We start from the raw sequence: 22,609 nt of genomic DNA, 5'->3' as shown, positions 1-22,609 counted from the left end.
GGCTGGGGAAACCCAGCCGGATGGGTGGAGTATAAATACTAATAAATTATTATTATTATTATTATTATTATTATTATTATTATTATTATTATTGGTGTGGCCAAAGGGAAAGGTAAGTGAAGCCAGATTCCATTAGACTTCCAAAGTACGACTGTAGAATTAAAAAAAATGGGTGGAATATGGAGTGGAAGGGAAGAGCTTGGAAAGTAGAAATGCAACTAAGACTGCTGTGAAACTTTGCCAGATCTTTCAGCATATATCTAACAGCGCTGTGAACTTCTGCCTCACCTTTAAGCAAAGCTCAGCACGTTAAGCGCTTAACTGTGAAAACAGAACTTGTTCAATAATTCTCCCTCAAGAATAAATCTTAAAGCCATTTTTAATTAACATCTCCTTTGACTTTTGTTTGGGAGACGATACGGTGAATGTCAGCAAGTGCTTATGAAGATTAAATGGAATGAGACTTGAGCAAGTGCAAGGATAGCCTGCTTCTTGCTGCAAGCAATGTTATTAAGAGTATGCGTGTGTCACAAACTATTTCGGAGATATGTCAAATTACTTACATTAGATGGAAAGATGAAGGGGGGGAGGGGAAAGTCTCAGTCTGCTCTTTTCCCCATGCCAAGGCTTCAGAACATGCTTAAGTAGGAAATAAGGTATGTGAAAAATCCTGTTAACTCCGGCCCTGTTCAAACTAAAGATGGGAGAGAAATTGGATTTTGTTTGCATTTTAATGAAAAAGAATCTAATTCACACTCCTTGAACCAATCTGTGAGCCAAAACACAGTCACGCTTTGAAATTTTAATGTTTCCAAATTTTGCAATGCCGTTCTCCAATCCAGTTCTACAAAAATGCATATATTAGGGGGAAGTGTGCAGCAAAATGCATTTATTTGTGAAAATAGCATGCAGAAATGCAATATATGTATGGAAATTGCCTGCAAATTTACATATATTTATATAAGCAATGCTATTTTCAGTCAGAACTCGCCAGAACTCAGTTCCAGCACCTCTCAGGTGGGTGCCATTATCATTCTAAGATAATGAGGGAGGTGTTCGTGATGAGTTCCGACACCTCTTTTTCTGGAAAAATAGCACTGTACGTATGTCAAAACTGCATACAAAAATGCATAAGAGAAAACATCCACTAAAAGGCTGGCAAATTACAAATTGCTTCAGAAATGTGGTGAGCTGAATTTAAAATGGGGGGAATGAAAAACAGAGCGCATGAAGTTGGCAGATTTTTTTTCCATTGTTAGTTCACACTCATGATGGCACCTAAGTGAGCACCTTGATGTGTTGCTGCCAGGCAATGCTCACGTTCGCTCCATTTGTGAAGCCCATATGGGGGAGCTAAACATGAAATCTCTTCTCTGTGTGACTGCAAGTAGCTGTATAAGTGCTAGAATAATAGCCCGTCTACTTAAGCATCCAGTTCTCACAGTGGCCAACCAGATTCTTCTGGAGAACCTGCAAGCAGGTTCTGCAATCTGCCAACCTGTGGTTTCCAGCAGTTGGTACTGTGATGGCCTGTGATTCGGACTCAGATGCTGAACCTGAGGGATCCCAGCCTGCACAGGATTCCCCGCCCCCAGAACCAGCTGAGCTGGGGTGGGGCTTGAGCCTGAAGGGTCCTCACCTGTGCTGGATCCTCCTTGCAGGCATCAGCTGAGTCTGCTCTGGTTCCTGACGTGATGGAGGACCCATTGCCTGCAGGTGCTCCACTCTCAGCCCCATCAGAGGAAGCTGAGGTTGCCTCTGGGTCTGGTAACCCTCCAGCCTCTCCTGAGCTGCAGAGGCTCAGGGCAGAGAGGTGGAGGGAACTAAGTTCCCGCAGGAGGAGTGCTTGCCTCCAGGCCAAGAGAGGCGAGTCACCAGAGGATCGGGGCTGCCCTATGCCTCGGGGCAGATAAAAGCCAGCCAGCCCCAGTCCCAAGTTGTGGGATCAACATTGTTGGTCGCTAGTTCCTGCCTGCACCCTGTCCTGCTTTCCTGCCTGAGCTCCTGACCCACCCTGGCTCCCTGCTTGCAAGCCTGTTCCTGACTTCACCTGACTCCCTGACCTGCACCCAGCTTCAGCTACTACAGACTGCCTCCACGTTGCACCTTTGACCACAGACCGGACTTGGACCTCGCCTCTCGGGTAACCCACGGGACCAGCACAGGTACGGAGAAGCATTACTGCCTCCCATGGTGGAAGCAGAGCATAGTTATCATGACAAATAGCCATCAAAGGTCTTCTTCTCCATGAATTTGTCTATTCCTCTTTTAAAGCCACACAAGTTGGTGGCCTCCAACTCAGATCTAAACTATACTAACCTTGTATGGTCCCAATAGGGACCTTTACATTGGTATGCATCAATCACTTAAAATATAAATTATAAAATGGGAATATATACAAGGCTCCGTCTAACTAGGAAAGGGGGTGGGGAACCAAGTGATTAGAGAGAAAAGTCTGCTCAGACTGAATGAGGATGGCCCAATAGAAATATAAAAGGAATCAGCACGAAATTTGATTGCAACGTGATGGTTGGGTAGATTAACTATCACAAAGAGAAGTTAAAACATAATGAATTCTGAGATGCAGGAACTTTGTGTGGAAAGTGTATTAAATTTTGCCTGCTCCATCCAAGCGTAAACAGATCTGAGGGTCTTGACCTCCTTCATTTTCTTTTATGGCTGGCATAAAACTCTGGCGTGTGTGAGCAATTAGGGCTGTACAGGAGGGAAAATAATATTAACCAAAAAAAAAAAAATGTGGGAGGACAGGTTCTCTTAAGAACAAGCACTCAACAGTGAGATGGTCACAAAAAAAAGCAATTGCTGATTGAGCTGGAAGCTATGTTTTCAACCAGATGACAAAGAAGTTGAGATAAATCCCAACTCCAATGCTGATCTTCAGATATCTCCAGTCTCTCATTCTCTCCCTTGTGGAAGCCTCTTGTAAAATACAGGAAGTCCCAATCTTTGATTCTGTCTGTTATTGGTATGAGGCAGTGGTGGGAAACCTCCAGTACATAGGCCCTTTTCCTTAAACATCAGGGCCATCAGCTGATCTTGAACACTTTGCACTTGATGTGACCTTTAAATATGAAGGCGTATGAGATACATACATGTATACCTGCGGTAAGTAGTTTGCACATAACTAACATACATAGGGGACGCGGGTGGCGCTGTGGGTTAAACCACAGAGCCTAGGACTTTCTGATCAGAAGGTCGGCGGTTTGAATCCCCGCGACGGGGTGAGCTCCTGTTGCTCGGTCCCTGCTCCTGCCAACCTAGCAGTTCGAAAGCATGCCAAAGTGCATGTAGATACATAGGTACCTCTCCAGCAGGAAGGTGAACGGCATTTCCGTGTGCCGCTCTGGTTCGCCAGAAGCGGCTTAGTCATGCTGGTCACATGACCCGGAAGCTGTCTGAGGACAAATGCTGGCTCCCTCAGCCTATAGAGCGAGATGAGCACCGCAACCCCAGAGTCGGTCACGACTGGACCTAATGGTCAGGGTTCCCTTTACCTTTACCTTTAGCATACATAGCACCAGCAGTTATGTATAAGCAGTGTGCAGGAATAAAAGACCACCACCACCCCCAGGTTAAAAAATTTCTTCTGGGCCTACACATCCCTAGCTCTGCCCCTTTAACACTGGGCCACGTTCCAGGCCCAACTCGCACATTAGATTTTTGACAAAGCTGGTGACCTTGTGACGTCGCTAGGTCTCACCTCTTGTGTCTCTGGCTTTGGGATGCTGCAGACCTGCAAATCCTAATCACGAACACTGCGGAAGTCAATTTTTTTGACTAGAAGACAATGTTGTCACTGGCTCTTGCAGGAAAGCATGCCACACTGGTGATGTCTGAATGGTAAAATCACATGAGATAAAGAGAGCATGTCGAGAGTTACTCCAGGAGTACTAGTAGCTCCTAGCAAGGTGTGTTGATATGGAAACTTCCTGTCAGGTCAACCAACCCACGTTATAGATGCATTGTGGATGCAGGTGTGAAAAAAATGGAATCTCCATTGCATCAGGAGCGTATATATTGGGTCTTAATACAACGCTAAGTCATGATTCATTCATACAACCATTTGTCAACATATGCAAACATAGGCTTAAAAGTTCAACCCAGAATAAATCCCTATCGATGTCTTTAAATTAGGCTTTAAATTCTACCTTATCAAGGAGCATTGGGGGGCTGGCTGAGAAAGGAGTAAATCACCTTCATTGGAAGGAAGCTGGCACTGCAGAAATCGATAGAAAATTGCAATTTACAGTTTAATTAACCGAACTATATGCTAATTTGTACTAACTGGTATGGTTGAACCAGGACAATAAGCTACCCCCACATATTTCACATATGAAACTGTTCTGCTGAATAAGACATGTTACAGTTTATTTATTGGACACATTCGGATGTAAAAAAAAATATGAAAACTTATTAGTGCAAATATATATTTTTAAAAAATACAGGAGAAAAATAAAAGTAAAAGAAAATAAACACTCTCACTTCTTTAATCTGTTCTCTGTGTGGGTCAACCAGGTATAAAAATAAACTCGTGCCGTCCAACTTTTTCAGACTCAAAACTGGGTCACATGTCTTCCAGGACAAGCTCTCTGCAAGTCACATGACCCACGCTTTGCTATCACTCTGAAAAAAATAAATGCTTTTGTAGGGTGAGATCTCACAAGGCACCCAAAAACACGTGTTTGGAATGTCACACGAGATCACAGCCCTGTGAGAGCACGACATCCAAAAAATATTGCCATCATTTCGGGATGCATCTTCAAATCATAGCCTAGCATTGCCATCATGTTTTTTTTCAGTAACGAAATTTAATATACACATTTTTTTTAGGCACTCTCTTCTTGGAGGGAGAAAGACAGCATTTTTAAAATGTATTTTTAGTAAATTAGTTTCATAACATCACTTCTGCTGGAAATCTGATTGTGTGATAAATGACAATTTGATGGCATTGCTTAGCTGCTAGCTATTTTAAAAGCTCCATCATTATACACAATAGGGACTTAGACTTCAATATTTCAAGCAAACTCTTCTTTTCTTTTCTTTTCTTTTCAACCTCCCAATAAAAATGAAACTCCACGAACCTCAATACAGAGTGACAGTTGGGGGAAAAAAATCTTCTATCAATTTGAACAACTTCATTCCTGAAATCAAGTGACAGCGTGTCAGATCCAGGGTATTTCAGATTCATCAGAGCAGGAAACTGAAAACCAACATATTGAGACAAAGTTTTGAAATTGCATATATGGGGGAAAACATTTTTTTTTTTGTTTGAATACTTTAGCACATTCAGGCAATGAAGCATCAAGGAGCAAAGTCTATCCTGATTATGTTGAATGATCAAGGACTACATCTTCACCATGCACATCAGTTGGTAAGTTGCTCTCAAGTCAATAGGTCCCACAAGCTCATACATAGATTCAGAACTGTAGCAGCATGTAGAATTATTATCTTGGCCCCATAATATTGCTCCAGGCTAAATGATTCTAAGCCGAGTGATTTGTCAGCCCCTGCAGCATTCACTTCTTTTATTCAGCACGTCTGGATAACAGCATTTTATCAAATCTACTTTTTCTTGCTAGGGACGCGGGTGGCGCTGTGGGTTAAACCACAGAGCCTAGGACTTGCCGATCAGAAGGTTGGTGGTTCAAATCCCCGCGATGGGGTGAGCTGCCGTTGCTCAGTCCCTGCTCCTGCCAACCTAGCAGTTCAAAAGCACGTCAAAGTGCAAGTAGATAAATAGGTACCGCTCCGGCGGGAAGGTAAGCGGCGTTTCCATGCGCTGCTCTGGTTCGCCAGAAGTGGCTTAGTCATGCTGGCCACATGACCCGGAAGCTGTATGCCGGCTCCCTCAGCCAATAAAGCGAGATGAGCGCCGCAGCCCCAGAGTCGGTCACGACTGGACCTAATGGTCAGGGGTCTCTTTACCTTTACTTACTTTTTCTTGCTACCCATTTGGAAAATCATTGCTAATAATTTTTGTGCAGCAAAGATATACTGCAGCAAAGAGTTAACATATGGAGAGGCTGACTTGAGTATTTCATGTTAGAATGGTAGGTATCAGAACTGATGGGCAATGCAATATTACCTTATGGACCCTGGAGAATAAAACTTATATCCACTGGAGATCACCTGGAGATCACCTGGGTTAATGCCAATGAGTGGTGCCTAGTAGGTAACAGAAGGGTACGACAGAAATCTCAATATAAATAGAAGGATTGGCAGCTGATTCAAGACAGAGAAAGGCCTTCTTTGCACAATACATAATGTTGCATGCCCCCCCCCCAATCTTTGAGGGATGCAAGTTCCCTGGGGTTGCTCAGTTCTGGAATAAGGCATTCACCAAGATCTATCTGATAACTAAAGAAACCATTGTTCTATCTTTTCACCTAACACTTTTGAGCCTGCTTATGGAAACAGAACAGGATGCAAAAGAACTAATTTATTATCTCTTAACAGCAGCAGGGGACAGGGGTGGTGCTGTGGTCTAAACCACTGAGCCTAGGGCTTGCTGATCGAAAGGTCGGCGGTTCAAATCCCCGTGACTGGGTGAGCTCCCGTTGCTCAGTCCCAGCTCCTGCCAACCTAGCAGTTCGAAAGCACGAAGTGCAAGTAGATAAATAGGTACCGCTCCGGCGGGAAGGTAAACAGCATTTCCGTGTGCTGCTCTGGCCACATGACCTGGAAAACTATCTGTGGACAAACATCAGCTCCCTCAGCCAGTAAAGCGAGATGAGCGCCGCAACCCCAGAGTTGTTCGCGACTGGACTTAACTGTCAGGGGTCCCTTTGCCTTTAACAGCAGCTTGGGGCTACATTGCCAAATTCTCAAAGACTTTCCATCTTTGTAATTTGGACTGCTAATACTCTAGGGTTTGGCAATTTGCCCTCCTTGAAAAGATATGTTTGAAAAGTATCTAAAGGGCAGAGCTTGAATAACTGTTTGTTTGTTTTTTTGTTTGTTTGTTTGTTTGTATGTGACATTGTCTTCTTACATATATGAATATTGAGGCACATGTTCACTCAGCGTCATCAGTATATGCAAATGTCTGGCTCATCTAAGGCTTTATAGAACTTTTATTTTCTATAATGGTAGAACTCACAGGTAGAAAAATAATTTCATTTATACATGTGCTTGTTATTTCAGAATTACTGTACGTCTCAGTACTTTATTACTCTTTTGGAGCAGAGATACACTTTTATCGTTCTAGGCTGTGGTGGTTACATTTTTGATTCTTTGTTTTTCTTTTTGTTATATTAGCACTTCTTAACTAAGCAATAAAAAAGAGAGATATAATAAAAAGAACAGCAGATTCAGGGCTCTGAAACAGACAAGTCGAAATGGTGTGTTTAAGTCCAAGCCTTAGGTACTGGTTCCTAAGATTACAACATCTTGTATCCCTGCAACATCTTGTAGCAGTTGGCAGAGCTTTTCAGCGTGGGCCACATAGTCAAGATGGAAGTCCTGTACCGTGAATATTCCCACTCTCCAATTAAAGATCCATTGTCTTTTTCTGCAGGTGCTGGCTTTTTCTAGGCAGTAGGGTTTCAAAGTGTAGGAATTGCTTTTGTGAATGCTCCAGGCTCTCCTGTGAGGAATCTGTGATCCAGTCACTGGAATCTTGGTGGCAGAAGTGTTTCCTCAGGATTGGGGAATAAGGTGCAGGCTCTGGTGCCAGTGGATTCACATCAGAAGTACCAGGACATAGATCTGTCTCCTCAGAGCTTCTGCTATAGGAGGAGCCTGCAATCGAAGTGTGGCAAAGGAATGAAGTGGTCTGGAATCCTGAAAACCCACAGCCTCCTCCCCCCACTACATGCCCCTAGATGCCCCCAAATGCTTCACTCACCATTGCTCCTGCCAAAGTACCACTAGTGGGAACTCTATACTTGATGGGCATACCACACTGGTGTTCCTCCTCCTCCAGTGATGGAGTAGCCTTCAAACATATCTTAGCTGGCTAGTGGCTAGCTGCAGGGTTGATCTTTTACAAAACTAAGAAGGGAAGCCTTCAAAATAGTTGTGTTGTCTTGCAGTGCTCAGCTGGTAGGTTTTATGTTGGCAGGCTACGCCATCCGAGGCAGTGGATTTCATTGCTTCCCTCCACACCCCAGCTGACAAAATTAAATAAAAATATTTATTTGGCCCCATGCAGAACAGGAATCTACAAATATGCTTGTGCATAAGGATTTTTTTATAAAAAAAAATGTTTCAGAACTGTGAAAGGAAGTTCAACTTAACATTTTCCAGTTGCATGTTTTTAAAGATTTATGAAGATATGCTGCAACTGAGACCAGTTTCACTGTGATAAAACTGAAGGTGACAGTGTATTCAAGTAACTCTTTGCTCCATGTGTATTAGAAATATTTTATACACCCAACTGTAGATGTACTTACAATTCTCATTATATCTGCATGGCTTGTCATAGGCTATTTTCTCAACAGTATAATGGCAAAAGACAACCTGATAGCATTACATTATGTAATAAAAGAGAACCTGGTGATAAAACTCTCTGGAAAGCATTTTATCTGCACTAGTTACTAGGTTTCATTCACACACACACACACAACCTGCATATCTTTCATTCCCTGCCAAATATAGAAAATATAGACGCTTATAATGCTTTTCTGGATCTACTGCATTAAAACAAAGAAGTGAGTATGAGCCAATTTAAACTTACAAGCACCTTCCATTAATCTTTAAGGTGCCCATTTCCACTTCCACTATTTTACAATTACTAGTGTGAAACATTAATTTTACATTTACGTACCTCTTTGCTGTCTGATAATAAACTGATTTAAAGCAACATCGAGAATTTGAGATGGATGCCTCAGCACAGCAGCAATAGGATTTAGTGGAAGCCACACTACAGGAAGAGAGTAGAGCTTGAGATATGCCCAAGACAAAAATAAAAAATTCAAATGCTATGCTGGTTGTATACTCCACTGGCAAATAAATGTATGCTGGCTCGCTGGTGAAATGGGAAAGTCTCGTGGATGGCAACAGATGACACTTTACACCAAATCCTACATTCCTGCAATCTATAGCAGATAGCAGAGCATTTCACCAGACCCAGTAAAGAATGGGAAGGAGAAAAATATCCACCCTGGTGTTGACTATTACCCTACCTACATCACCATGTAATGGGCAACCACGGCTGCACAGACGTTATTGGTCCACAGAGATGGAAAGAAGATAAAGTCCTGTCAGATGGTGGTGTGGTTGCTCGAGAGCGAACAGGCAAGACTCCGACCTGTCTTTTCCAGGCTTTATTATTAGTGCAAACTATTTACAGTGAAAAGCGTCGCAAGTTCATGTCTGGCTCAGTTGCTGGAAGAATCTGGGAGTAGTCAGTCCTTGTACCTCCCCCAGCATAACAGTCGCATGACCCCCAACCTTCTCCTCCCCTCCCTGTGCCAAAACCTGCTGCGCAGAATGGGTGCTGGCCATGGGGTACTTCCCTCCGGTTTGCTCAGGCTCGGTGTTGAGGCTCTCCCTAGCATCCCCTGGTCCCACCACCTCCTCTCAACTGGAGGTGGGGCTTTCCTCCTCGCCAGAGGAGGAACTGCTCTGCAAGATCTTCGGAGGTTCCCTATAACACAACTGCCCTTCCACCTCTTGCCTCTGAGCTGATGGCAGTTCCCTGACAAGTCCCTACCAGAGAAGAATGTCAGATCTAGTTGATGGACTATGCCGAAATGGCTAAAATGACCGGAAGAGTCAGAAATCAGGAAGATCAAAATTTTAATAAGGAACGGGGAAATCTATAACCTATCTTAAAAACCATTGTAAACAGTTAAAATTGTTAGTAGGATTGGAATATCACTTGTAGCTTAATGGTCAATTTTGGACAGAAAGGAGATGTAAAAGATTTGGATTATCGTAAAAGATGCAGGAGGAAATGATTCACAATAGGACCCACAAAAGGGAGGAGGGAAGTCCAAGAGATTCCTTGGAATCTTGTTTTTATGTTGCCTGTTTGATATGTATTGTAAAGTTTTAATCTGAAAAACCAAATAAATTTATTTTTAAAAAAAAGAAAAAAAAGAATGGGAAGGAGAAAAATATCCTCCCTGGTGTTGATCACCCTGGTGTTGCAATTGACTTCCAACAAGCACACAGAGCACAAACAAGACTGAGTGTATATGTGGGAGGGAGGGGGGCTCGTTTAATTTCACTGCACACAGGTGGTGTAGTGACAATAAAGGTTTATTTATTTACCTGCATCACCATGACAGAGTGTAGTAGCACCCAGTCACAGCACACCTTTACCAGCTTCTAAACACTGCCTATGAAGACTTAGGGTGCTTCCAGATGGGAAATTTATGCTGTGAATGGGTTGCCGCGATATCACAGAGTCATTGGTACGGACTTTTTAAAGTAATCAGTTTTCCACCTTGAAAAGGTATATCCAGTTATGGTGGGGAATACAGGGTAGCATTTTGATGATAACGATGCCATGTCAACTCTTCAGAAAAAAACTTGTATGCAAGAGGAGTACCAATCACACAAGAAACACTTGTCCACAAGCACTTATAACTCAGGAAGCAGTGGCACAGAGCAATATCTCTTTGGTGCCATATTGTCCACATGTGGAGGGAGTGGGAAATGGCTGCGGGGAAATGGGGACTTTGCACAAAACAGGCTGGCCTCACAATTACTTCTTTTTCCTTTAAAAGCATGGAGGAGGAAATTATAAAATGTGGTTCTCTTATTAATTGCATAAAAGGGCCTGAAAGAGCTAGAACCTTTTGCTTCAGATCCAGGCAGTTTTCCGGGGAGAACCTAGCACCAGACAACCACCAGTCTTCTAGCACCAGTCAGCTGTCTGTCTTCTAGTCAACTGATGGAGCCATGTCACCCTTTGTCCACCCCTCACTGGGTGTTTGACCTCTCCTTGGCTAGTAGTACTTTTGCACAGTTCCCAGGGCCAGCCCTACAGTTAGGTAAAGTGAAGTGACTGCCTCAGGTGGCAGCTGCCTGGGATGCAGGAAGTGGCAGCAAAGTTTGGATAGCAGAGCTCTGTGTGTGCTGTTCTTAGGCATGGTGGAGGGTGCTATTGCATCACCAGCCCTAAAGCAAAAATCAACCACCAGTTGGAGGGACTTCTTTAAACGGAATGAGGTAGAGCCATCTGGTTCATTGCCTCAGGCAGAAAAAAATTAGGTGCCTGGCCTTGACAGCTCCTCTTTATTTCAGTGTGAATTGTGTCCTATGTACCTTTTGTAAATTTATGTCCTTCCTTTCCACTAGTATGCTCAAAGCTGGATATAGTTACTATATGGAAGAGTCAATGCACCCATTTTTCTTCTCTATCTTTGTTGACCAGTTTTAGTTCACCCATCAAAGCTCTGTCTACTGCAGCATCAGAAGGAAAAAATGTCTTCACATAGGTTTATTTGCTTTCTCAGTAGCTCTTCAGCAAGTATTTTAGTCAGGGGGGGAGCAGTGAAGGGAGAATTTACCTCAAGCAAGGCCAAACAACTCATTCCAATCTCATTTTCTCAGTTGGCTAATGCTGTCTTTAAGCTGATCAAATGTAGGTAAACACAGTGGCAACGAATGCAGGATGGCACAAATATGAATGCGGCGTAAAATCAATATGCCCCCATGCTACAATTCACTACCCTTTAATTACAAGATTAACAAAAGTGCATCGCCTCAGCAGAAGCACACACACTCCAGCCCAGAAGGAGCGCAGAGGCACTTCCTGAGCTCTGCATTACCCAATTCAGCGGCACACTGAAAACACAGCCAGCATCTTGAGAAGACACATTAATGCTAATGCTGACTCTTCAAAGCCTTTGGGAAACTGGTTGGTTCCCAAATGGCTTTCGGGAATTCACAGCTTACAGGCTTGCAGACTTGTGGCATGACAGTAAATATCTTAAGACTGAGCCACAAATGACAAATATGCTGATCGGCCCACAGAGCTCAAAACTCAGATACAGAAATAACACCAGGACTCAAAAAAAGAGAACTTGCTCCCTAAGGCACCTTCCCTGGTTCCTTCACTGACAGCATAAGGCTCCTTCAACTTGTCTCTCTTTGCTCTGCCCTCATCATTTCTCGGCGTGTTCTGGGAGACTAGGAAAGGAGGGGAGCTGGTCACAGCAGGAGGGGGAGATTCCCTGGCTTTTCAGCAGCCTGTCTCCACGCTGCCTCTTGAACCTCCTCTGCTACTGCCTCTGATTCTGGACTGTTCTCTGCCATAGCCTCTTGCTGCTCACTAAACCCTGTTGCCTCTTTAGCTTTCAACACCTCCTCCTCCCAGTCCGCTCCCTCTTCTCTCTCTGACAACTCATTGTTGTCCCACCGCCAACCCCCTGGCTCTCAGTCTTCTTTCTCTGAGGGTTCCCTTGGGGGTTCCCCAGCACATGCCTCCCAGCACTCATCTGCATACAGCCAGTCCATGACACAAATTCACTTACATCTGCAATCAATAAAATTGTGGCCTTTTTTTTATCCCAGAACATCGTGGTCAGGAAAGTGATGTTTTTCCTGTGTTTCTTTAATCATATATGCAAGATACCAGGCAGTGGGCTCACTGCGCCTGAGCACGCAAATATAAATGCCACAGATAAAATCAAATGCACAGTCTGAAGAAACTCCTCTAATAACGGGCAAAATCTTGTTAGATTAAAAAACTGGAAAAAAATAACTAATGTTGCTTTTATTATTTAAGGTTTTGTTTTTTTCTATAACTAACTGAAGAATTGTTTCGGGAATTAGGAAACACTTATTCTTTTTAAAAACTTCTTTACATACCATTATGATTATTAAATATCTGAAGCAGAGCAGAAAGAATGCAAATGGTAAATTGCTGGTGTGTAGTAATTGATTTCTTTATTAATAAAAAGAGATTTAATGCTCTGTGGGATGCTTTGACTTAATTCTTCACAAGCAGCTTAAAAAGGAGGCATCATATGAAAAAAAGAAGGGGGGTTGTACTGGAAAATCTGTTTTTCTTACTTATCACAGCTTTATTTGCATGGATTTGCATTGCTGAATGCTTTCATCCACCTATTCTCTGTGGGATTATTATTCTTGGCAGCTCATTTCAAAAACTGGGCCCATAACATTTGCAAAACTGACTGTTTTCTGTAATATGGCAATGCAATAAAGTCTTCACACATTTTACCCTGAGAGACCCTTTTCCACATTGACTTGTCTACCAAGGAGTTCCTGTGTCCAGGCCACAATACCATGGCACATTGAAGAAGGTTCTGGGAGATGTGTGCTTACTGAACAGGGAATGCTAGTCAGGCCTGTTGAACTTTTTTTCACACTGAATAAACATACCCTATTCCCCTCTGTGGCTGTTCCTGGGGAATACTGGAAGCACTGGACAAAGCTGTCTTCTTGAAGAACACCTGATGAGCTTCTGAGAAGCCCAAGGATTTGGAACCAGCAGAATACAGGCGATATATGGGGAAGATTGTGGGGACAGCTCTAGATGACCTATTTATTGAGCATGCCTGCTTGCACGAAGCTTGAATCCAGCCTTTATTGAGCATTTGTTCTGATTTGTTTGCAAGGTGTCCGTACATCTTCTCAGTCATTTGTTCACCCCAGGACAACAGAGTACCTTCATTCACTCTAATTGTGCAAACCTAAAGTTCTGACATGTGAATCCATCCCTCTGGCAAAACAATGACAGCCTGGAGGTACTCTAAATCCACTTATCGTGAAAAGGCCCACAATGGTTTTGAAACTGGTGCCTTGTTTCTCTTAGGATGTTCACCTGTAATGCTTTTCTCCATTGAAATGGGTTTGCTCTTAAACTGTTGATTCCCAAGCATAAATGATCTTGTGTTTGAATTATGATAGGGAGCCCCACTTCTGACTTCCCCATATTTTATCCAGATTAGGTTTGCCTCCTCTCAACCCTGCAGGGTTCCAAAAACACTATGTAATTGGGACAACACCCACCTCTTCCCACTTCCTGATCTGAGCACTGAAATTGTCTTTCAGAAATGGCAAAGACTCGCAGCTGACTGAGAGGGCCTCAGTACTGTTATGGCAGTATGCATGGACAGTCATTTGCCCCCATGTGTTTTTGAGGCTTGGGGAACAGGGCTGGATTAACCATCAAACAAAATAAGCGTGTGCTTAGGGCATCAAGGGAAGGGTGCACCACAGAAATGGCTTGATTTTTAACATTAATGGTCACAAATTGCTCAGCTGAGCATTCATTTTCTCAGTTGAAGTGTATTAAAAATCCCAACAGAACAACTGTGCAACAAGGCAGGCTGGATGTCTTTATCTCTACTAAGTATAGAAGCAGATGTGTTGCATAAGATTAGTTATGAGGTTCTGATCAAAGACTTTGCAAAAGTAGGAGCAATTTTTTCAAATATAAATAAAGTATGCAAAAATAAACATTATTTTTCATCTTACTGTAGGTTTTGTTTCATTTCAAAAAATAAAATTTAATTTTATGTTTTATTGTTTATATTTTAAATTAGATATGTATGGGGACACCAAGGTGCTTAGGGTCTTCTTAAAGTCTTAATCCAGCCCTGTTGGGGAACCTAAGAATCTAAGAAGAGCCCTGTTCGAACATGTCTGTAGCCCACCTAATTCAGCAGGTAGAAAATCAGGACTAGCAGCCAAAGATAGCTTTTCCCTCCACAAATTTCTGTAATCCTCTTTATAGCCATCCCAGTTGGGGACAGAGGTGGGTGCTAATTCTTTGCACCCTTCAGACTCCCTGGGTGCCTTCATTGTGGCCACCAATCCCGTACAAACCGAGGTGGTGATAACTGGCCACTTTACAAGCTTGGGAAGCCAGAGGTTCAGCTCAGTTCATTAGGACTGCTGCTGTGATATCTCCAGCACTCATCAATAGCACTATGGTCTTTCAATGGCACTTGCTACTTTGCCTAAACATATATTGACTAATTGTAAACAAAAAAGAAAAAAAAGACAACTGTCAACAACTGCTTGGGGGAAATGGTGAATTGTGCTGTTTGTTGCTTGCGGTCAGAACCAGGTTCACTTCAGGATTCAATGAGACCCTTCAGTGTTGTTATTTACTACCTTACATTAGTTTTAAAGCTGAGCTAAAGCAATTTAAGAAGGCCAACATAAGGCAAGAGTTCTTTTGGTATAGCAGTAGCAAACTGTGGAGGAGAAGTTGCAAAGGGCATCATTTCATCTAACAGTTGCGTTGTTTGTGTATGTTGCCCCATTCACTTACCAGATAGTAGAAATGGGAGTCAGATGAAAATGGTTTGGTAAACTAGGCTCATAATGTATGAGGATTAAGAGGTCTGTACCATTTGTTGTGACCAACCAAGGCTAGCACAGAATGCAGGACATATGTTGAAACCTTGAGGTTGTTCACCAAGTGCATCACCCCTGTTTTTGCAGCACCAAGCATGCAGCAAACACAGTTGGGTTTTTTGTGCCTTTAGTAGGCTGTGATTGGCTTGGTGGACCACAGAAGAAATGCACCATGTAGATTATTCTATTTTTTTTAATAAATTTTTATTGATTTTCCAACATGAATTGAGACACTTCACAACTAACAATACATAGACAAACAAACATATAAACACGTATAATTTCATAACCTTTTTTTCTTAAACCTTATTTCAACGACTTCCCCATACCTCCCTTTCCTGCATCCCTATTTTAAACTTTTTCAGCAACCCCTAATTTCAATTACTTATGATTCAATTTCTTTGATCCTTTTTCTCTTACCCAATCATTTATCGCTGCAATTCTGTTTTACATTACCCATGACATTTTAGCACTCATAAATTTTACAACAGTTCTTAAGATAAACTTTAAATTTCTTCCAATCTTCTTCCACCGTCTCTTTTCCTTGGTCGCAGATTCTGCCAGTCATCTCGGCCAGTCCCATATGGTCTATCACCTTCGTCTGCCACTCTTCCAGCGTGGGTAGTTCTTGTGTCTTCCAATACTTTGCTAAAAGAACTCTTGCTGCTGTTGTAGCATACATAAAGAACGTCCTATCTTTCCTTGACACCAATTGGCCTACCATGCCCAGGAGAAAGGCCTCTGGTTTCTTATGAAAGCTACACTTAAGGACCTTCTTAATTTCATTATAGATCATTTCCCAGAAGGCCTTGATCCTTGGGCATGTCCACCAAAGGTGGTAAAAAGTACCTTCAGTTTCATTACATTTCCAGCATTTAATAATAATAATAATAATAATAATAATAATAATAATAATAATAATAAATTTTATTTATATCCCGCCCTCCCCAGCCGAAGCCGGGCTCAGGGCGGCTAACAACATTCAAATAATCAAACAATCAAATAAAACAACATTCTAAAAATATTTCACTATAAAAATTAATTAAAATCAAGTTGATGGCAACCATTAAGCAAAACTCTGTGCAGGTTACCAGCGGAGGGAGTCAGGCTGCGCCCTGACCAAAGGCCTGGTGGAACAACTCTGTCTTGCAGGCCCTGCGGAAAGATGTCAGGTCCCGCAGGGCCCTAGTCTCTTGTGACAGAGCGTTCCACCAGATTGGAGCCGCAGCCGAGAAGGCCCTGGCTCTAGTTGAGGCCAGCCTAACCTCTCTGAGGCCTGGGACCTTCAGGATGTTTTTATTTGCAGACCGTAGGTTTCTTTGTGGGGCATACCAGGAGAGGCGGTCCCGTAGGTACGAGGGTCCTAGGCCGTATAGGGCTTTAAAGGTTAAAACCAGTACCTTAAACCTGATCCTGTACTCCACCGGGAGCCAGTGCAGCTGATATAGCACCGGATGAATGTGGTCTCGCAGCGAAGACCCCATAAGGAGTCTCGCCGCGGCATTCTGCACCCGCTGGAGTTTCTGGGTCAGTCTCAAGGGCAGCCCCACGTAGAGCGAGTTACAATAATCCAGTCTGGAGGTGACCGTCGCATGGATCACAGTGGCTAGGTCAGGGCGAGAGAGATAAGGGGCCAACTGCTTAGCTTGGCGGAGATGAAAAAATGCCGCCTTTGTTATAGCTGTAATCTGCGCCTCCATAGAGAGGGAGGTATCGAAGATTACACCCAAACTCTTAACGGACGGTGCTGGCACTAACTGCACCCCCGCAAGAGATGGGAGTTGCCCCCTCAATCCCATATCGTCCCGTCCCAGCCAGAGGACCTCTGTCTTCGAAGGATTTAACTTCAACTGGCTCCCACGTAACCATCCAGCCACAGCTTCCAGGCATCTGGTCAGTGTGTCTGGGGCCGAGTCAGGATGGCCATCCATCAACAGATAGAGTTGGGTGTCATCGGCATACTGATGGCAACCCAGCCCAAAACTCCGAACAAGCTGGGCGAGGGGACGCATAAAGATGTTAAAAAGCATTATTGGGCATATGATAGATTTTTGCAAGCTTGACTGGGGTCATGTACCACCTATAAATCATTTTCATAATGTTCTCTCTTAAGGCATTACATGCCGTAAACTTTAAACAGTCCATAACTGTTCCCAGTCAGCAAACATAATGTCATGACCAATGTCTTGTGCCCATTTAATCATAGCTGATTTAACCATCTCATCCTGTGTATTCCATTTCAACAGCAAGTTATACATTCTTGACAAATTCTTAGTATTGGGTTCCAACAATTCTGTTTCTAATTTTGATCTCTCCACCTGAAAGCCAATTTTCCTGTCCTGTTTGAAAACTTCATTTATCTGGTAATAATGAAGCCAGTCTCTTACTTTAGACTTCAATTTCTCATAGCTCTGCAATTTCACTTTTCCCTCCTCTTGTTCTATAATTTCCCAGTATTTTGGCCATTTAGATTCCATATTAAGTTTTTTCACTTCCTTAGCTTCCATTGGTGACAGCCACCTAGGGGTTTTGTTTTCCAACAGATCTTTATACCGAATCCAAACATTATATAGTGCTTTCCTAACAATATGGTTTTTGAAACCTTGGTGAATTTTAACCTTGTCATACCATATATATGCATGCCAACCAAACCTATTATTGAACCCTTCCAAATCCAAAATGTCTGTGTTTTCAAGAAGCAGCCAGTTTTTCAGCCAGCAAAAAGCCGCTGATTCATAATACAATTTTAAGTCCGGCAGGGCAAACCCCCCTCTTTCTTTTGCATCAGTTAATATCTTAAATTTTATTCTGGGCTTTTTGCCCTGCCAGACAAATCTAGATATGTCTTTCTGCCACCTCTTGAAACAATCCATTTTATCCACAATCTGCAGTGTTTGAAACAAAAACAACATTCTCGGCAAAACATTCATCTTAATAACAGCAATTCGGCCTAACAAGGAAAGTCTCAAATTTGACCATATTTCTAAATCTTTCTTAACTTCTGTCCAACATTTCTCATAATTGTCTTTAAATAAGTTCACATTCTTAGATGTCAAATTAATCCCCAGGTATTTCACTTTCTTTGCTACCATTAAACCGGTTTCACTATAAAACCTCTCTCTTTCAGCAACTGTTAGATTTTTCTCCAGTACTTTCATTTTCTGTTTATTCAGCTTAAAACCTGCTACTTGACCAAATACTTGTATTAGCTCTAAAACTCTTTTCGTACTAGTGTCTGGCTCTTGTAAAGTTAATACTAGGTCATCTGCAAACGCTCTCAGTTTGTATTGTTTAGCTCCGACCTGAATCCCTTTAACCAGCTGGTCCCCTCTGATCATGTTTAATAAAACCTCCAAGACAGATATAAAAAGTAATGGGGATGTTGGGCACCCCTGTCGTGTCCCTTTTTCAATAGCAAATTCTTCAGTAACCACGTTATTTACAATTAGTTTTGCTTTTTGTTCAGAATAAATTGCACCTATACCATTCTCAAAACCTTGGCCTACCCCCATCCCTTGAAGATTCTTTTTCATAAAGCTCCAAGAGATATTGTCAAAGGCTTTCTCCGCGTCCACAAATATTAATACTGCCTTAGTATTAATATTGGCTTCTAATAATTCCATAATATCTATTATGTTTCTCATATTGTCAGATAAATGTCTTCCTGGAAGAAAGCCCGCCTGGTCTTTGTGAATCTCTCCCACCAAAACTCTCTTCAGTCTTTTTGCCAAAATGTCTGCAAAAATTTTGTAATCCACATTAAGTAATGATATAGGGCGGTAGTTCTTAATCTGGTTCTTCTCAGTCTCCGATTTTGGTATAAGTGTAATATACGCTTCTTTCCACGATTCGGGTGCCTTCTTCCCCTCTAAAATTTCATTACAGACTTCCTTCAGCGGTTGTACAAGCCATTCTTTCAAAGCTTTGTAGTATCTGGAAGTCAATCCATCTGGTCCTGGAGATTTTCCCAATTGCATATTTTGAATGGCTCCCTCTATTTCTTGCTCAGTTATCTTCTGGTTCAAAATCACTTTACTTTGTTCAGAAATTTTTTGTAATCCATATTTTTTAAGAAATTCTTCTATCTCTTTTTCATTCACCGGCCCTTGTGCGTAAAGTCTCCTGAAATAACTCTGAAAACAGTTTCTAATCTCATTTGGTTTATAAATATTCCTTCCTTCAACTTCTAGGCTTGTAACCATATTCAGTTTTTGTCTCTTCTTCAATTGCCATGCCAGAAGTTTCCCACATTTATCTGCCGATTCAAATGTCCTTTGTCTCATTTGTTTTATCTTCCATTCTATCTCCTGATTCATCAGTTCCATATATTGCCTCTGATAAAACTTAATTTCTCTCAAAATTTCATGTGACTTTGGCTTTGATCTCAGTTTTTTTTCTCCTTCTTTTATCCTTTCCAGAATCTTGTCCTTCTTCTCATTCTGTCTCTTCCTTTTTATAGCATTCTGCTGAATCAAAAATCCTCGCGTAACGGCTTTACTTGCGTCCCAAATTACTCTTTTCTCCACCTCTGTTCTCAGATTTATCTCAAAGTAATCTTTCACCGCTTTCTGGGCCTTTTTGTACACCTCTTCATCTCTAAATATGGAGTCATTCATCCTCCATCTGAAGGAGCCAGCTGTTGTTAAGTTCATCTCCATCTTTACAGCATTATGGTCGGAGCAAGTCTTTGGGCAGATTTCCACTTTTTTTATCTTTGGTGCCATCCCACTAGTTACCCAAATTTGGTCAATTCTAGTCCAGGTCATTTTTGCTTCAGAGAAGAAAGTTCCCTCCCTCTCAAGAGGGTTCCTTGTTCTCCAAATGTCAATCAGGTCCATATTATCTGTCATTTCAAAAAAAGTCTTTGGTAGTCTCCCATCCTTGGAAACCACCTGTCTTTGTGCTTTATCCATATTTGTAGAGACCACTCCATTCATGTCTCCCATCATAATTACATTGTAATCCAGATAGTCCATTAATATCTCATGCAATTTCTTGAAAAATTCTGACTTCCCTTCATTTGGAGCATAAATTCCTATTATCAATAATTTTTCTCCTTGGACTTGTATTTCAATTGCCAAATATCTTCCTTGTTCATCTTTAAAAATTAACTTAGGGGCCAACTTTTCCTTTGCATAGATCACCACTCCTCTTTTCTTCACTTTATCTGATGAAATAAATTCCTGTCCTAATCTTTTATTAATAAGTAATTTTCGGTGTACTCTGGTCACGTGGGTTTCTTGCAAACATATCAAATCCAATTGTTCTCTTTTTAGAACAATTTTCGGTGTACTCTGGTCACGTGGGTTTCTTGCAAACATATCAAATCCAATTGTTCTCTTTTTAGAAAGAGAACCATGTAGATTATTCTAGACTCCTCATCAGTTGATTGTAGGATCCTTTTGAATTGCCTGTCTGGGTGAGGGGTACTGTTTGGCTGTGCTTCTGTTTCTACCTGAGGTGTCTGTTCCATAAGGTGCTGCAGGAGTGGTGTAATCTGGCACTATGCTGTGGTATTCCACAAAACTCTGTTTCCTCTTTTTATTAGGAATGTGGCATCACACTACTGGCACTCAGTTTGGGCTGGGGCTCAAGTAGAAAGACTGAAGGATGACATTTAAAGCATCATGTGGGGGTGGTGTGGGGGTGTGTGTGTTTGTTTGTTTGTTTGTTTGTTTGTTTGTTACTCACCAGCTCATCTGCTGCCTTTCTTGTTTTCACTTTCCTTCTTGTTTTCTTTATGCTAGCACCCTGGTGCATCTCCAAATTCCAGGATATTCATAAATGAAAATGAATCGATAACTTGTACATTTTCACTTGCAGAGCATCAGGTGACAGGTTTTACTTACAAGGTTGGGTTTTCAAAGACTCTTGCAATTACAGGTGGGAAGGAATTATCTAAAACGCACAGATAAACCTAATGGCCTCCTTGTCAAGACTGTCTAGACTTTTCCCTTTATCCTATTTACTAACATCCCAGCTGCAATTGAGGGTCAATAACATGATATCCCATCCCTATATAATGGATGGGGATTTTAAAAAATAAATAAATCTGAAAACAGTGGGATGACACAAGGTTTTTTAAAAATGAAAAGATGGAATGTTCCATACAACAGCAGGTGTAGTCATGAAGCATAAATAGCATTCTTGGTATTTGCTACTAGAAGGAGGAGGAGAAAAGAATGAGAGATGCTATACCTCAGACGTAGAGCATCACTTTGCCTATAGAAGGTTCCAGGTCCAATCCCTGGATTGGGAATGTGCCCTGTCTTAAACCTTGGAGAGAAACAGCCAATCAGAGTAGACATGCTAAGTACAGTGATTTAATTTACTGAAATTGGGAATGCTTAAATGCATTACTGTGAATTTAATTTCTGGGATGTTTAATTCTGGAATGTTCCTCAGAGCAACTATCATGTGATTGGTTAGCTCTGGTCACATGGGAGGTATCTTTTTATATTCTTCTTTTTGTTTTGTGTGTGAGTGACTTAATTGTAATGGCTGCATCTCCACGAACACTGAAGAAGTGACAGCGTTAGATAACTCACTCTCTCTCTAAATGCAATAAAAAGGAGTGCTAATGTTTCTGTGTGAATATATATTACAGAAAGAATTATGAAAGTTGATGGGGAATGTAAAGAAGTCTGAGTGCAAATATGGGAAAGAGAGAAAGACACACTTTGTTTTAATGTTTAAGGAGGAAGCTGTAATCTTCAACTAAGTAAAAGCTAAGTCCATGCTTAGATAACCATGTGAATGTAAATACTTTGCATATATTCTTCTTTAGCTATACGTTCTACAAGTAAGAGCTTTTGAGTATTTTAACAAATGTTTGGACATTATTTTAATTTCAAGAAGAGAGTCCCTATGGCACATTATTTGGCTTCCTCCCTGAAATTTAGCTCCTCTGCCAGCAAGACAACAGTTAGATGCACCAATGGTCTAACTGGGTGTGAGGCAACTTCCTGTGTTTTTCGCATATGACTGGCCTCTGAAGAGTTTTACTCTCAGGCAGAAAAGTGAACACGATGCTTACTTGTTGTGATCTAGGCACAGCTTAGTTCAACCATGAGGTTTGTCCACACAAATGTCTCGTGCTGCAGATGTGAGGGTTCACGTGAAGAGAGAGAAAATGGCTGCTTTATGAAGCACCTAACACATTCAAGAGAACATATTGAGGATCTGGATGTCAGGAAATGGCTGGGATCAGCTGCTGCAGCAGCAAATCGCCGTTCCGCACCTGGCTGTGCTTTTATAATAACTTGACCTCCTTGCAGGACGTCCTCCGCCCTCTAAATGCCAG

General features: G+C 41.9%; 2 long non-coding RNA genes across 2 annotated transcripts; one reads left to right on the top strand and one right to left on the bottom strand.

Moving 5' to 3' along the window:
* Nucleotides 1-4,765: 4,765 nt before the first annotated feature.
* On the bottom strand, nt 4,766-6,220 carry LOC310759889. The gene is made up of 2 exons (XR_014546615.1): nt 5,953-6,220; nt 4,766-5,583 (listed from the first exon to the last, which is right to left on the bottom strand). It is a non-coding gene; the product is annotated as an uncharacterized lncRNA (long non-coding RNA).
* A 7,161-nt stretch (nt 6,221-13,381) lies between these two features.
* Nucleotides 13,382-22,054, top strand: LOC310759883. Its single transcript, XR_014546608.1, has 2 exons — nt 13,382-13,439; nt 21,914-22,054. It is a non-coding gene; the product is annotated as an uncharacterized lncRNA (long non-coding RNA).
* Nucleotides 22,055-22,609: the final 555 nt, after the last annotated feature.

The sequence above is a fragment of the Podarcis filfolensis genome (assembly GCF_964270895.1).
Source record: "Podarcis filfolensis genome assembly, chromosome: 3".
NCBI classification, from domain to species: domain Eukaryota; kingdom Metazoa; phylum Chordata; class Lepidosauria; order Squamata; family Lacertidae; genus Podarcis; species Podarcis filfolensis.
Note: the sequence above shows the minus strand (reverse complement) of the source record. Positions and strands in the feature narration are given on the sequence as shown.